The sequence below is a fragment of the Anas acuta genome, chromosome 3, assembly GCF_963932015.1.
Source record: "Anas acuta chromosome 3, bAnaAcu1.1, whole genome shotgun sequence".
NCBI lineage: Eukaryota > Metazoa > Chordata > Aves > Anseriformes > Anatidae > Anas > Anas acuta.
The window spans coordinates 106,674,741-106,690,573 of NC_088981.1; the positions used below are offsets into that span (position 1 = coordinate 106,674,741).

Below are 15,833 nucleotides of genomic sequence, written 5' to 3' on the forward strand. Positions count from 1 at the left end.
AATTAGCTGCATGCCATACACGGTCATCAGGTGCCCTGGTCTTTACTACTACAAGAGCACCCACTGCCACTGCAGCAGCGACAAGAACAGGCAAAAGCAGTTGGGTTTGACATCGAAGGGCAATATCCTTTGGGTTTTATATTGGAGAATGAGTTGCTTTTTATATTAAGGGTAAGATCAGTTGGGTTTTATATCAAAGGGCTGAATGTTAAGCCAGTTAAAACATCTAATGCTAACTTCAACTCTATTTTAAAGCGTTTGTTGGAAAGAGCTCTTGCTGAAAGTGTAGTTCATAGCGTGAGGTGCTGCCTCCACACACCTGGCAGTTACGGGGGGCTCCAGCCCACGGATGGTGGTGTGGCCCATGCCACAGGGCCACGTCCCTGCACACACAATGGTTACGGACGATGCAGAGGGCTCAGGGAGAAGCCTGCATTTGGCCCCAGCTCACAGGGAACGCCGGGAAACAGCTGTGGCCATCATGAATCATAGAATCATTAAGGTTGGAAAAGACCTCCAAGACCATCTGATCCAATCATCCCCCTACTACCAATTTTGCCAACTAAACCATGTCCCTAAGCACCACGTCCAACCTCTCCTTGAACTCCCCCAGGGACGGTGACTCCACCACCTCCCTGGGCAACCCGTCCCAGTGCCTGACTGCTCTTTCTGAGCAGAAATGTCTCCTCATTGCCAACTTGAACCTCCCCTGGTGCAATGTGAGGCCATTTCCTCTACTCCTATCAACAGCTACCTGTGAGAAGAGGTTGAGCCCCAGCTCCCCACACCTTCCTTTCAGGCAGGTGCAGAGAGCAATAAGGTCTCCCCTGCGCCTCCTCTCCCCCAGCCTAAACCCCAGTTCCCTCATAGGACACTTACACTCCAGGAGAACACAAATGAAGACCAGGGGCTCCCTGGACACCGCCCGGCCTCGCCTGAGAGAAGCCTCACACTTAGGCTTCTCCGACACACGCAGACTCCCCTAAGCCCAACCCCAGCCCCCCTCTGCCCACAGAGGTTTCCCGGTGCCTCCATCTCCCCCTGCCCCACACGACGCCTCAGCCGCGGGCGCGCTCCTCACCCCCCCTTCCCTTCCCCTCCCTCACGCCCTCGGCGGGCGGCGGCCGCGCGCATGCTCGCGGCGGGCGGGCGGCGCGTGCGCGGGGCTGGCGGCGGGGGCGCGCGCGCGCGGCGCTCTGCAGTGCGGGGCGGGCGGCGGCGCGGGGGCGCGCACTGAGCTGCGGCGCTGAGCGGCGGGCGCGCAGCTTGAGCCGCCGTCCCTCCGGCCCCAGCGCCTTGCTTTTCCTTCATCCTCCTCCTCTTCCTCCTCACCGCACGCTCTGTAAGTGCCCCCTCCCGGGAGGGGAGGGGGGGAGCGGGAAGCGCGTTCGCGGCTCCGCGCTCGTCCCCGCCGGGAAAGTTGCTCCGCGGCGGCGCGCATTGGCGAGGCGGAGGGGAGCGGCGGGCGGGTGGCGGGGGAGCGCGCTCCGTGGCTCGTTCGCGCTTGCAAGCGGCTCGGGGACAGTGGAAGTGTAGGGGCGGGTTTTTTTGGGGGGTGAAAAAGAACGAAAAGGTCGCCGGGGTTTGGGGTTTCCAGTAGGAAACAAACCCAAAAACCCGCGCGGGGCGCGAGCAGCCCTCGCAAGGTCATCCCAAAGCGGCGGGCAGGCAGGAGCGCGCCCCATCCTTACAGTGCCCGTAAGAACCTTTCATTTTTTATTTTTACATTTTTTTATTATTATTATTATTATTTATTTTTTTAAGCTGAATTCTTCGCTGGCAGGACGGGCGCGTCCCCGAGCGGGGGCTGCCCCGCTGCCGGCCGGGGCAGGAGGGGGAAGCTGGAGGTGGGAGGAGGCGGCGAGAGGCGCTGCGCGGCCCCGCTCCGCTCCGCTCCCCCCCGCAGGCGTGAGAAGGAGGCGGAGGGACGGGGAGACGCGAGGCGAGAGCGCTTCGCCTCCGGAGAGCAAAACAAAGGAGCGGCAGGAGCAGGTTGAGGCACAGCGTGAGCAGCACGGGAAGGGGAGGGAAGGGATGGGGGGGAAGGAGGCGATTGCGGCGCTGCCCCCGCTGCTCGGGATGCGCGGGGGGCTTCTTGGTGTGTGTGTGTATGGGGGGGGGGGGGGGGCAGCGCAACTTTGCGCGCCCCCGAGGAGCGGGGATGGGGACTTTTTTTTTTTTTTAATTTCCCTGTAAAGCCGGGACGTGGGTGCTGTGCTGGGTGCGGTGCGGTGCCCCGCTGTCCCGGCTCCGGTGAGGGGGGAGCTGCTGGAAGCCCCCTCCCCTATATCCCTCTCTATCCCCCCCCCCCTTCCATGCATGCCGCCACCTGCAGGGTGTCCCCCCTTCCTCATCCCCAACCCCATCAGCCTTTCCTTTATCGGGCTGGCCCCCCCTTCCCCTGTTTCCTCCCCCTCCCTTCTTTTGCTCTAGCCTGAGGTTCCCTCCTACACCCCCCCAATGTGGGGAGAAACCACAAGGATTTATTATTGTTGTTACTATTTGGGGGGGGGGGACGGATGGACGAGATCTTATGTAACTGCAGACCCCCCCCCCCCCCCCTTCCTCCCCACCCTCAGAAGAGCCTGCTCGGGGGCTTTACAGAGCTGGGATGGGGCTCTCTGCTTTTTTTGGGTGAGAAAGAGGGAGCCCGAGCCTGGCCCCGCAGTGGTCGTGGAGCCCTGGGGGTGCCCGCAGCTGCGGCACCGCCCGGGGACCCGCACATCTCGGGGGGCGCCTACCTGCACCACCTGGCTTCACGGCCAGGGAAATTGGAGAGAAAGCACCCAAAGGCCAGGGGAATTGGAAAACCTGCCCTTTTCATCGCGACTGAAATGTGGTTACTCGCATGCCAGAGCCCCGGGCGGTTAGCGAAAGGTGCGAATGTAGGGATAAACACCGTGTTCTGGCGCTGAAGGTGTTAACAGAGCAGATGTGTTTAAGAGATACAGCTACTTTTCCCAACGATTCCGCTGGCAAAATATTTTTAGCAATATTTTATAGCGAGCGTTTCTGTCGATAGGCGTTTTCCTCCTTCGTATATCGGAAAGTTGAGCGCTTGGAGATCTCGCCGCCTCTTTCTGAAGAAGAGAGAGATGCACGTATCTGTTAACCGGGATTTGCTGAGGAGTGGAACCCTCACATTCAGAGCAAAATGAGTGTGTGAGGAAGCTCGGTCTTTGTAAAATGCATATTCACTGCCTCTTTTCAGAGTACATGCTTACTAGTAGTTCATTTCTATGACACACTTTCAAATTCATTAGATCTCACTGTGACTCTTTTTCCTAACAAAATGCTTTTTTTTTTTTTTTTTTTTAAAGAACACAGCTAATTTAACAACATCCATTTACTTGAAAAGTTTTCCAGTGCAATGTTAAACACCACTATCCATTTCAGTTTTGCGGACTGCGATCAATTTTAATTAAAACTTTAATTACATTTTGCCTCTCCACTCAAACAAAGCATGCATAGTGGTCTGGGCTAATGCTGCTGTCAAGGAAAAATAAGGAAACACATTCTTAATCTTCATTGTGTATTATTCCTGCCTTTGAATTAAGGACTGAATCCTTATCCTGCTGGACTTGAAAGGAACTGAATCACAAACTTTTGTGGCACAGAGCCGCAGTACTCAGTCAGGTTTGTGGGCTGCTCCATCTTCTGGCCCCATACAAACACATGGTACATAAAATTACACCAGTGAATTTTCCCTGATTTTTAGAATTGCCTCACATTGTGGAACATTGAACTATTGACACCACATCAGCTGTGTTGTTGAGCAACACCTGTCTCAGACGGTCATGGCTTTATGTAACCACCCAACTGCAGGATGCCAGAGCCGTCCCCGATGCTTCCCGTTGCATTTCACAGTTCCCCGTGTATATTCCCAGTAACACACTGGAAGAACCTGCATTGATACAACATTGTGGCACCAACATGAACTGAAATCTGGATAGAAGGGTAAAGCAAAGCTCCATTGTGGGCTGGGATAGGCTATGGCAGGGCAGAAGGATGCTGCTTCTGCTCGTGGACATCCCACTGGCCGTGTAGGGTGGTGATGGTGCAGCAAAGCTGGCTTTGGTGCTGCTCAGAGAAGCATCCTGCTGCCTGCAGCGCTCTGGGCTGTGCCGGGTCTCCTCACCAGCCCTCCAGCACCTCTCTGGTACCTGCCGAGCCATGTTCTCATGTCGCCTTTCCTTCTCCTCTCGTTGGTCTGTTGGGGTGCTATACCTTTCTGGACTTTTCTGTCTCCACTCTACATTCAGCTGCAAGCAGGATCTGAATCTCGGAACGTAGATTCCTCTCAGCAGGCACATGAATGTAGCGAACTTTGTTATGGAGCTTCCAAAATTGTTTACTTGTCAAGCTGTTCTGGTTTTGTTTTTCAGTTTTGGAATTCTAATTTTATCTGGCTGCACTGTGCATTCCTATGTTTTTGGATTTTTTTTTTAATTTTTTTTAATTGCATCTGTGCCTCGCACTCATTTTAGGGATTCAGTTCTGCAAATTCTGCAGATTCCCCTGGATTTCCAAAAGTTTGTGTCTCTGTGGCAAATAATGCTGGCTCATCCTCTGAGTATGAATTAAACAGCAATGTACACTAGTTGGAATTAGTCAGAGGGTTTAAAATATGATAGGTAAATTTGTTTTTAAAGTACTTAGAAATACATTGCACTTAACCATGAGAAGCTGCACTCCTGATCTGTGATGTAACATTTTCTGTGATGGTCTTCGTCCCTTCCTTTTTTAATGCATGTTGTTTTTTCCAGCGTGGCTTGGAGCTAAATGCCCTTTGTTTTTAACAGTTGTCTAAGGGAAGCTTGTTTCAGAGCGGTTTTGACTGCCTATGGATTCTGCCCTTTCTTTTAATTTTGTGTTACACTCATAAAGAAGAACAAATGTGGTCTTCCTGCATTATTTCTCTTGCCTAGTTTTGTCTCAGACTTCATCATAATGAGGCAGATCTGTCCCCATTTTCTTGTGGGTCCACATTACCCACATCTGCATGCCTCCTGCCATCTCATAAATCCTTTGCCTTTTTCGTTTTTCCTTTGGAGTATAATTTTGTGTCTTCTCTGACCTTTGTGTGCCTTCATTGCGTCTTAGGATCCCTTTTCCCTGACAATTATGTTCTTCACTGCTTATTTCCCTTAATCCACGGGAAAGATCGTGACTTACTCCATCACTTCTCTACGTGGCATCGCTAAGAGCACTGCCTGGTACAAGAGCACAGCACGAGCAGGGAAGTCTGTGAGCACGTGTAGTGCTGTAGGATGTCAGGATCCGGATGGGCTCCCAGCGCAGCAAGGCGCTTTCTCACCTCCAGCTCCCATCTTTATTCATCAGAAGCATTTTATCCTTTGAATTTTATACTGTTGCTTTGAGAGGAATAGCCTTAATCCTTTTCAAAGATAATGAAACAGATGATAAAAAGGGTACTTGCTAGTGGAATTTGAAATCTCCAGGTAGGGCTTCAAATCCACGTTGCTTTTTAAGTTGTGACTTAAGTTGCTAAGGATACATACGTACTTTTTCAATTTGTGTTTTAAACTTCTGTGGACATTATCTACAGGGTCTCTTCTTTCAGGAGCTTCTCACATTTAAATATGAATATGACCCAGAGGACAATAATATGCATGTAGGAAATTAAGTCAGATTATTAGAGATGGTATCACAGCTGAAAGTTGTAAAAGCTAAGTAGTTTCAAGGAGACAGTTGAAGAAGAAGGAAGAGATGTCAAGCTGTTTTTGTTCATGATTATTCCCCCAAGGAGAGTAAAGAACAGAATATATTTTCTAAAATACCTCATAAAACCACAATTAATTGAAATAAACAATGTTTATTGAGAGTGAGTTGATAAAGGTATTTGTTGACCTGAAAATGACGTATTCTGAAACTCCAATACCGAGGACAAAGGAGGATGAGATGGATCTTACTGAAGATTTTCTGCCTGGAATGAACCCCATTTAAATCACATTTTCAATCCCAGACTGTACAAATTTAACAGACCATATTACAGTTTCCACAGTTTTAGTGTTTTGAAAGAGAAAGAGGTTGCTATGTTCCTGATCTTGTCAACAGTCTGTGATTTCTGAAGTCACGAGAGTTGATAACTTGAGATAATCAAGTGGATGTTTTAAAATAATTAAAATATTTTCCCATGAGAAAAATAAAGAATTAAAAAACAAACAAAAAACCCACCACTTTATAATCTCAGAGCACAGAGCCGTTTAGGAATATCTACACAATCAGTCCAAAATGAGGGGAAAAAAGAACCTACAAGCTGTAATGGTGATTTTTACAGCTTGTAGACTAAAATATATGAGATAATAAACTTTTTAAGTTTTTAATTATTTTTTGTATTATTTTTTTTAAGTTTTAAATGAGAGTGACTTTTACTCACTTGACTTATAACTGATTTAATTTTAAATAGTTGATGGTTTCAGAACAAAATTGTTGTTTTTGTGCAACTCCACTGTGTAGTTTACGAAATACCAGAAAGAATTTATTGTCTGCTTACAGACCTTCTCAAAGTTCATTGATGTAAACACCTACAAACTGAGGGAGATTTATGATGGTAACACTTCCAGGCTCCTTTTCCGGTCCTACCAAAGTATTTCCATAGGCTTAATAGTGGAATTTTGTTTAACTGCTGATGAATTGAATCAACCAGTATAATATCAATCTGCGGGGTTACCTTGCTCGTTCAGACTTTGATGAAGAACATACTGTCAGCACTGTACAACTTAAAATGTATACTCAGGAAGAAAACAAGCTGTGATGGTAATTTAAAGAGCTTTTAGACTAATAAATATAAAACTCTAAACCATTTGATGAAAATTGCTTTAATTAATTTTTAACTGGTAGATAAATGTGAAGTTCAGAGAGATGAATGGCTTCAGATTCATGAGTGTTTAACTCTACCAGGAGTATTGAAACTTTTAACCAACTGTCCACAACAGTCCATGAAACACATTCTTATTTTTTGGGAAAAAAAAAAAAAAAAGTCTTGATTGAAAGACCACAGATAATGGAAAATTATCACAGATCTCCCTAAGATTTTCTAGTATTTAATTATTCTTGGTGTTAAAAACGTACACCTTACATCTTGCTTCTGGACTTGGTTACCAGTTCTTGAGCCAATCAGTTCGGATAAGCACCTGAAGCAGTTGAAATACCAATCTTAAATAGGTCAGCTGTTGATCCAGGTGTATGTAAGCTATCCATGGCTTGATTTTAGTATCTAAAAATAATTCCACAAAGGCAGTATGTTACTGAAAATGTATGTGTTGATTTTTTTTGTGTGTGTGTGTTTTTTGTTGTTGAATTTTTTTTATATAAAAGATTAGTGTTCCACTTAGTAGAAAGCATTTTTATTCAAAAGTAGATATTAAATCATTCGCTATGAAATGGAATTAAATGGCAGTGAGGAGAGCTGAATAATGTCCTTTTGGCGGACTACATTTCAGAATATCTGTGTATTTAATTAGACTTTATTCAGAATGGAGTCATCTAAAATTAGAACATCTTGTTTATAAAAGCTGGTAGAATACAGCATATTTCTGCGTACTCTTATCAGCTATATTTAGAAATATAAAGTAACTGAAGACTCTTGAAGAATGAAATTGGGAATATTAGCAGTTTGAATTAAAAATGCTTTTGCTTTTTAAAAGAATTTGGCATATAGAGAATTATTTTTTAAAATAATAAAAAAGACCAATTTTACAAGGCATTGGCACTGAAAATAAAATCTGCTTATGTAATGGATAACGCTGCAAAAAATCATTTGTGTCACTGCCGCTAATACCCAGCATATATCCAATTAATATCACCATAGCTGGTGTTCTTTCATTGCAGCAGAACATATACCGTACTTTTTCAAAGCAGTCATTTTTCATTTTATATGTACATTTTTTTTCAAACGGTACAAATGAGTACAGATATTCAGGAGTGATCTTGGAATACCTATATTGAAATGAAAAAAAGGCTTTCAATTTGAAAGTACAATAGCCTGAAAAGTAGTTTTTATTTGATAAGTAAAACATCAGATCATACTGCTGATTTCTGCAGACCTGGCTGATTTATACAAAAGTACTGTATCTTCAAATACATTTTAAGTAATTTTGACCTGCATTTTTCACCTCCTTTTTTTTTTTTTTTTTTTTTTTTTTTTTGGCATCTCTCTGAGTTAGATGTGTTAGTAGTCTTGGATCTGATCACATTGATCACATTGTAAGAGCAAAGGATGCTTGGCACTGTGCTCCAGCTGGCATGAGAACGTGAAGAAGGTTAGTGTATTTTTGGCTTTGAAATCCGAAGGTGACATGTTTTACGCTGTTAAAACTTGATATTATGCCTCCTTAAATGAGGAGGGTCAAAGAGTCGTAAACTGTTCTTCCTGAAAAAGTATGCAAAATGTGCCTGCCTTCTCCTGTCACAACATACAGACACAGCTGTATGATTGAAATGACATAGAGTTTTAGAGAAGTAGCTTCCAATGCTCCATTTCCCTTCCTCAGGTATAGTAAGTAGATCACAAAATAGCCTTTATTATTCTTCATTAAGAAGTTTAATTTGCAAGATCTATCTCTTGCTATGGAACATGTTAGGCAAGTGCTTAACTATTTAGTTCAGTGTCAATTTTTTATTTATTTTAATTCTCACCTGGGGAAATTGGAGGATTGGAAAGGGTTATGATTCTTTGTATTTTTCGCAGGTGCCTACCACAAATAGGTGCAACACAGTTCAATAAGAAATATAAGTTCCTACATGGTTAAAAGGTGAATATAACTCATCTGGGCTTCCCTCTCTGTTATGTGAGAGTGTAATCCTGAAGTGTCAGCAGGAGCTCACTGCCTCCTGTCTTATCTCATCCTTCAGCTTTTCCCTGATCCCTTTTTTCCTCTCTTGCTGGCCTTGCTTCCTCGCCTCTGTAATTCTGCTCCAACAGCCCCCTGCTTCCTGAGAGGCTCCCTGTGTTTGGGGACACCTGTCAGTGTGTGCTGCACCATGGTGTGGGTCTCCTCCACCTTTACGCATCTTAACTGAGTTTTTATTTTATTTTTATTTTTATTTTTTAACTGTGAGCTTTATAAAACAAGGATCTGGCCTTTGTGTACATTCTCAGAAGTGCAGCTGTGTGTATATTTACAAAGCTCTAACATTAAATATTTATATTAAAATTATAACAACATATAGGAGATGTATTAACTGCAACCCGTGCAGAAAGATAAGATGCATATTCAGGGGTTTCATGGAGTGATTCTGAACCAGTCCACGTCTGATAGCAGCATCTGAGTCCATCTCCTGCAAGGCTAATTGAGGCACATTTATTCTGCAGTCGCTAGATTGTGAATGAAATATGCTGACATACTCAAACCAGCCCTAAACCGAGCATTAGATGTACCTGCAGCAAGCTGGACACAGCAGTACAGCGCTTAGCATGGCTTATGTGCTTGGGTCTTCGTCCTGCCCTTGAATAGTTTTTGCAGCCTACACTGCCTTGTGCTTTGGCTTCAGTGCCAAAGCCAGCAGGTTCAAAGCTGCTCCAGCTGCAGGGGCTGCAATGCAGACATACCCTAGAACACTACCAATGCAGCTGGGGTTGCATCCAGATAGCTCTAGACGAAGGTATAGTACAGTGTGAGCAGATGTTCAATGCAGCTGCATTCCTCCTGTCTGCCTTGTCTGGTGAATCAATCGCCAATGCCATCACTCTCTGTATTTTAGTGCAGGGTCCCATGTGTTGCTCCTGGTAAATTCCTGTGTAGTGGAATCAGAGCCTATGTATTATTTTTTATCGTTTTGTTTTGTTTTCTGGCTTGTGTAATGACAGGGTAGGAAGATGTGATGTAGGAGACTGAAAATGTTGTAATAATTTAGCATAATACATTTTTTCATTTTATTTCTATGTCTTGTTATCAATGATCAGTATGCATGTTATCAGTTAATGCTGTATCATCTATGTTTGGTAATTGGCTTAACAAAATCCATTAATGCAAGTTCTTCAGTTGCACAGCAGTTTGTTTGCTTTAGACAAGACTGAGAAAGAGAACAGTTTGCTAGTTAATTGCTATTACATATGTGATGCATTGCTTTAGTACCTCCTTCAAATATTTTTCACTTAATGTAGGTTTTTTTTTCATGATATTCAACTATGATTGAGAAACAACAAGTTTCTGAATCACTGAATGAGAAATCTGCAGTAAACATGAAAGAATAATTTGTATTTCATTATCAATAGGCAGTCCTATCATTGTTTTCTATTATTGTTGTTTTAATGTTGGTGAAAAAGTCAATGTAAAACTAATTAAAAATTCTGTGACTTCATCTGCTTCAAATAAGTGAAAAATAAATATATTTAGCTGTAGTTTGAGTTTTAGTAAGTGTCTTATATTTCTTATTGGGCTTAATAAAAGAGAGTAAGATATTTTGAAAATTCCACTTCTTCCCTATATATTGCAAGGTGCTCAGGGTCATAATATACATGTGACCCATTTCAGCAGTATGCAGCTCCCTGTTGCCAACAGGAATGTGTTAGTGATGATCAATTGCAATATATCAATGTCAACTAATCTCCAGATATGAGAAATAATTAATGGAAAATGTGAGTTTATTTAGGATTATACATCACTGCAATATCTGGAAATGGTAATTCTCCGTGCTGCCCAGTAAACCAAACAGTTCATTGTTGTAGGCATTGATAAATTCAGAATGCCTTCAATGCCTGAAGCTATGCAAGATAACTAACATATTCAGTGTTTCTGCAACTCTGCATTTATTTTTCCTTTTACTCAGAATAGTAATTTATGAGATTCCTGATTCTAGGAAGATGTACGCAGCATCTAGTGTCTGTTTCAGTCCTGTACTTTTGTTTTCCATTGAAAATACTTTCAGAAGGCTTGCAGAAATGAACATTTTTTCCCATGTTCTGGATAATCAAAGTGAGTGGTAACACTCTGGACACTGGAATGATGAAGTATTGTTTTATAAGTACTGATTCTAGCAGAATAAAACAAGAAATAAAGGATCAAATTCACGCAAGTTACAGGGACAAAATCACCATGTGTGAACACCGCTATGGTAACGGGCCATGGTATGAAAATTCAGACTAGAATAGAAGCAACTATGAGGAGATAATGTGGCATTGGTGGGCAGTGGCTTTTAGCAACTGGCATCAGGTGACAAGCAGAGGCATCAGGAAATACTTAGGAGAAATGGAAGGATGGCTTGATGCTTCTTCATTATTAAACATTCCCAGAGAGTTGAAAGTGGATTGAAAATTTCATTTATGAATCGATCCCTTCTTGAATGAGCTGGACCAAAGTCCAACACCATACAAATGTATGGAGTCATTCTTTGACCTGCTCTATGATATCCCTACTGGGAAAAAAAAATGGATCAAGTAATAGATGTGAATAGTGCAAAGTATAGCCTGAACCATCAAAACACTACTGCAGGAGACTAGATCACAATTCATGGGAAAATCTGTTGGTTTAAACTCCGAGTTGACTAGAAATGTAGGTGTAAGTGTACAGCAAGCTGGTAGCCTAAAGGAGATGAAACTTGGGGAAAAAGAGGTGTGATCGTGAATCATGTCAGAGATGTAGGCAGGATTGGATCTGTGAGGATTTCACCGCTAGGGAGATGAAGTTTTACATGAATCAATAAGGAGGGGGAAAGTGAGCACAGATATTTAGGAAAGGGAATTGGGTAGCATTTGAAGATAACAGAGTGTAGAGGTGTCAGTGTCTAGGAAGGACTGAAAGACTGAGGAGTAAAGAGCCTTTCACAAAAGAGGTGATTAATTTGAAATGGAAAGTTACAACAGTTCGAGTACTTTTCATAACTTTTTAGGCGCTATGAGAAAACTTTATTGGGAAAATTTGAATTTGAATCACTTTTCTTTGAACTGCTTCTTCATATGTAATGATAGCCAAGCTATATCAGAGCTGTACTAGACCAAAAGCATTCACTGAGCTGGGTGCTTAGAGGATGCCTTACTGAGATGCCAGTAGCTCGCCTGCTGCACTGAGATAACTTTGTTTATATGTATGAGATGGGTGCTAGATGTTGCCGTTGGGAAAGAAGGGGAATTGAGATGGTTTTAAGTCACATACAAGACCTAAAAATGACCAGAGAAGATCCCCCAATGCAGGCTCCCTCTGGCAATGAGTTGTGTGTGGGTGTAGGGGAACTGGCTCATCTAGAGGCATTTGGGACATGAAACTAAGCAGGGAGACGGATTGAAAAATAAAATGTGAAGCGTTTGCATAAGACTTTATAAGTTCTCTCATCATATGATTCATTGGTCTCATGACTGAACTGCTGCTTTTCAAAATCCTGCTTTTCCACAGTAAAAAGCTGTTAGTTTGGGGCTCTGATTTTGAAGAATTTAAATGACAAGTTGCTCATTGTTTTGCATTTGTTTTTATGTGCCATGTAGTTTTTCATCACTTATGTCAGTTTTGAATGGGATAAGACACCTACAGTATTGGCAGATTTATGGAATTTGCTATGATTTCATTCACATCATATATGATGAAGCAGGAGGCAGAAATGTGACTTGTCCCAGAGCTTTTAGCAAAATAATGGCAGAGCAGAGGATGGTATCCAAGACCCTGAAAATCATAGCAAATTGCAGGCTGTGTTTTACCTATCTGCTTGATTATGGTGCTATAATGCAGTTCCTCTCGTGGGAGGAACTCAGTTTGTGCTGCTAATTTGAAAGTGGTAGGGAAAGAAAAAAACACTCAAAACCCCTATTTCTAGTTGTTACATGTCACAGTGAAAAATGTTTGGCATTTGTATAAATCATCTGCTGAATCTACAAGTTTTTCCTGGACATAATAAAGGCCAATCCCTTCCTCAGAAGGGTTGCCCTTGCAATTCAGGTGTAACTCCCATACTACTGACTGTCTTCTGCATCTGGCAGCGAGACAAGTCATACAAGAGCTGCTGGTGGCAGGTTTGGCATTTAAAAAGAATGAGAATGTGGACATGGAAATTTGGATGACAGCAGGGTCCCATTGCACTTTTGTTGTTGCACTGGCCTGTCCCACCATGCAAATCCTTGGTATACTCAAGACATTGGGCAAGGAGCTGTTTCCAAAAATGGCAGAGATTTTCTTTGGAGGATATAACCCTTTTTGGCAGCAGAAGTGGGTTATGTCAGATTAAAATCCCTACGTAATTATCTTCCCATGAAGTAATGGGACAAATACAGAGCTGTTGTCTGCCTGTAACCTGCTTCTGAGACTTGTCCTTCCTCTTGGCTCTCTGATGTGCTCATCGTGAAGCTAGACAGGATGGTTCAGAAATATTGGCTACCCTTATAAATTCTTACAGAAGCAAGTAGTTTCTGAAGTGCCTGAGAGCAGTTCATGAAATGATGAAAGCAATAACAAACTAAAGTTAATTATGAACTAGAAGTGTTAATTTGAACTTAAGGTATAAAATAACTACTAGGCTATCACTAGCCTAATTTTGAAATATGTATAAAGTGGAAATCAGCAGGTATTCACATTTTTTCCTAGGTTCCTGTGCTTTTGCTGCTGAGATCTGTCGAGTGGTGGTGTGATAATAATGATCCACTTGGGCTAGAGCTGTGGAGGACATGGATTAGAGAGCAAAGATTGGGCTCTTAAAGTAGATAGTGAGGAGATGCATGTCTCTCTTATCTCTGAGTTTTAATTACATTGAATTAATTACATCACTTTATTACATTTACATACAATTATTGTATCAGTTTTAATTATCAGTTTAGCCGTAGTCCTTGACACATCTTTTCTTCTTCATTTTTTGGATAATAAAATGCAGTTATCAGCACTCCATTACATATGTGAGTTTCTCATGCACACATGCTTGTTAAACTACTGTGAAAACATGATGTCCCAGATCAGTTTCTCATGGATTTGAACATTCAGTTTTATGAAGAAGCCAGCAACTGACCTTTTCTCAGTTGTGTGCTTTATGGAAGACTATAAAATGGTAGACCTCTTCTGTAACTTAAAGTTGAATTCCCCTTAAGACAGGCTTTGTGGCTTTTCTCCTTCAGTATGTGAAGCATTACCTAGAGATCAGTTCAGTGAATAAACTGGAACACGAAAATTTCTCAGAAGAGTGCAATAAACCTGCATAACCAGTTACATCCTGCTAATCTGTGGGTTGTGCCTGAGATTTGTCACTACAATAAGAGTTGGCAGAAAAAGCTATTATCAGTGCTTGCTTGTTTCTGAGGGGAATGGGTGTGACACTGTCAAGACTGAGACCAGGTAAAAATAGATTTTTTTAAATATTAGAGCAGAAGAAAAGGGAAGGTACATATTTTTATGTGGAAGGGCCCAGAAGTTGTGTGTTCCTTGTTATTCCTTTGAAAAATCTATATTTCTTTGGCCCACCACGCTGGTGATCATCACTGCCCATCTATTATTATTATGGCAAAATGTTGGAAAGTGAAGTCATTTGAGCACCAATTGCACTGGCTATAGGCCAATTCAACTCCATCAGACTCCATTAAGTTGTTATTAAGTGCTGTCAGCCAGCTCCACATTATGGAAGAAGAGAGATGAAAATCCGTTGTGTGTAAGAGTTGGTTATCTCATTTTTAGGGCTTAACAAGAATCTGGAGCTCGTACAACAAACTTTTCAGCTTAGTTGTGTGTTCTGAAAGTGGACCTCCACAGTCTGATTGTTCTTCAGCAAAAGAGCTTGTCAGTTTTATTCTGTAGCTCCAGGCTGTTCAATAGGACTTTTTAGAGCTCTAAATAATATTTTTAAAGGCATGTTTTAGCTGTGGTGGATCTTTGCTTTTGCAAGAACATCCCATGGCTAGCTGAAGGGGCTCGGTCACTTGAATCTTTGCTTATTTTTCTGCCTGAGGCACTTCAACAGCATGTGCACTAATGTGTACCTGCAGTCAAGCTTGTTCCCAGGGGACAGATGAACGAGCAGGGCGGAAACGGTGTCTATCCTGCCTCTCCTCCACGCAGCAAGCATCAACAACCAGCAAGGAAGCTCCCTGCACTGTGCCATTCCTGCAAGGTTTTCCCCAAATCTCCCTTCTACTTGTCCAAAATAAAATCAAGCCTCAAGTAGAGGAAAAGTAGAATATGCCTGGTGGAAAGCAGCAAGCAGCCCTTTCATCTGCAGCAAGCAGATGAAATAGTGGTTCAGAAAGAAGATTATGTTTGAAATATATTCACTAGCATGGAGCTTACTCGACCTGTCTAAATTTTTCTCAGAGTGTATAATCTCCTGAGTGTCCGTACTGCATATTTATTAGCTCATGTGCAGAATGCTGTGGTGGGAAGTAAGCCCTTCCTTGGTTGGCATGTACTGCAGGCTGGAGTTTGCTATGAGGGTCCTATACCTGCAGGCAGCGTGGGCATGGCCTGCTGCAGAGCTCACCTCAGCGCCCATGGCATAGAGGCACCTGGGGCCTACCCCACTGACACTCAGAGTGAACCAAGACCTGGAGACACCACGGACTGCTGACATGACAACCCAGTTTTTCCTAAGAAATACATGTCCCTCATCGGCTGTGCCCAGGTCACAAGTTTAACCTCCTGTTTCCCAAAGGTCTGTATGAAGCTTTGTGGAAAAGGCTGTTTCACACAGTGACACAGGATACCATGCCATTTCCTACGCCCTGTCAGCTGGCTGCAGAAGAGCCTGACTTTTCCACTTTTCTCTATGTCATTCATGAAAAAATTTGCAAAGCTACCCTCTACTTACTCCCTCTGTCCACAAAATATACAGTATAATACTGTATAAAGGCTATATAAAGTTATAAAGTCTTCAACACCAGAGTGCATAGCTTGTATGGGGATCTGTGG

The 15,833-nt window shown here is 42.9% G+C and overlaps 1 protein-coding gene across 5 annotated transcripts in view; it reads left to right on the forward strand.

Annotated features, from left to right (window-relative positions):
- Positions 1 to 1,184: 1,184 nt before the first annotated feature.
- The window catches only part of VSNL1 (visinin like 1), an 88,381-nt gene continuing 73,732 nt past the window's right edge, over positions 1,185 to 15,833 (forward strand). The window contains exon 1 of one of the 5 annotated variants that reach the window (XM_068678653.1): positions 1,185 to 1,342. The gene's annotated coding sequence lies outside the window, so the exon portion shown is untranslated. Of the gene's footprint in view, positions 1,343 to 1,544; positions 1,699 to 1,842; positions 2,006 to 15,833 lie in introns of those variants that run through there. The other 4 variants (XM_068678656.1, XM_068678655.1, XM_068678654.1 and 1 more) reach the window with 4 other exon arrangements.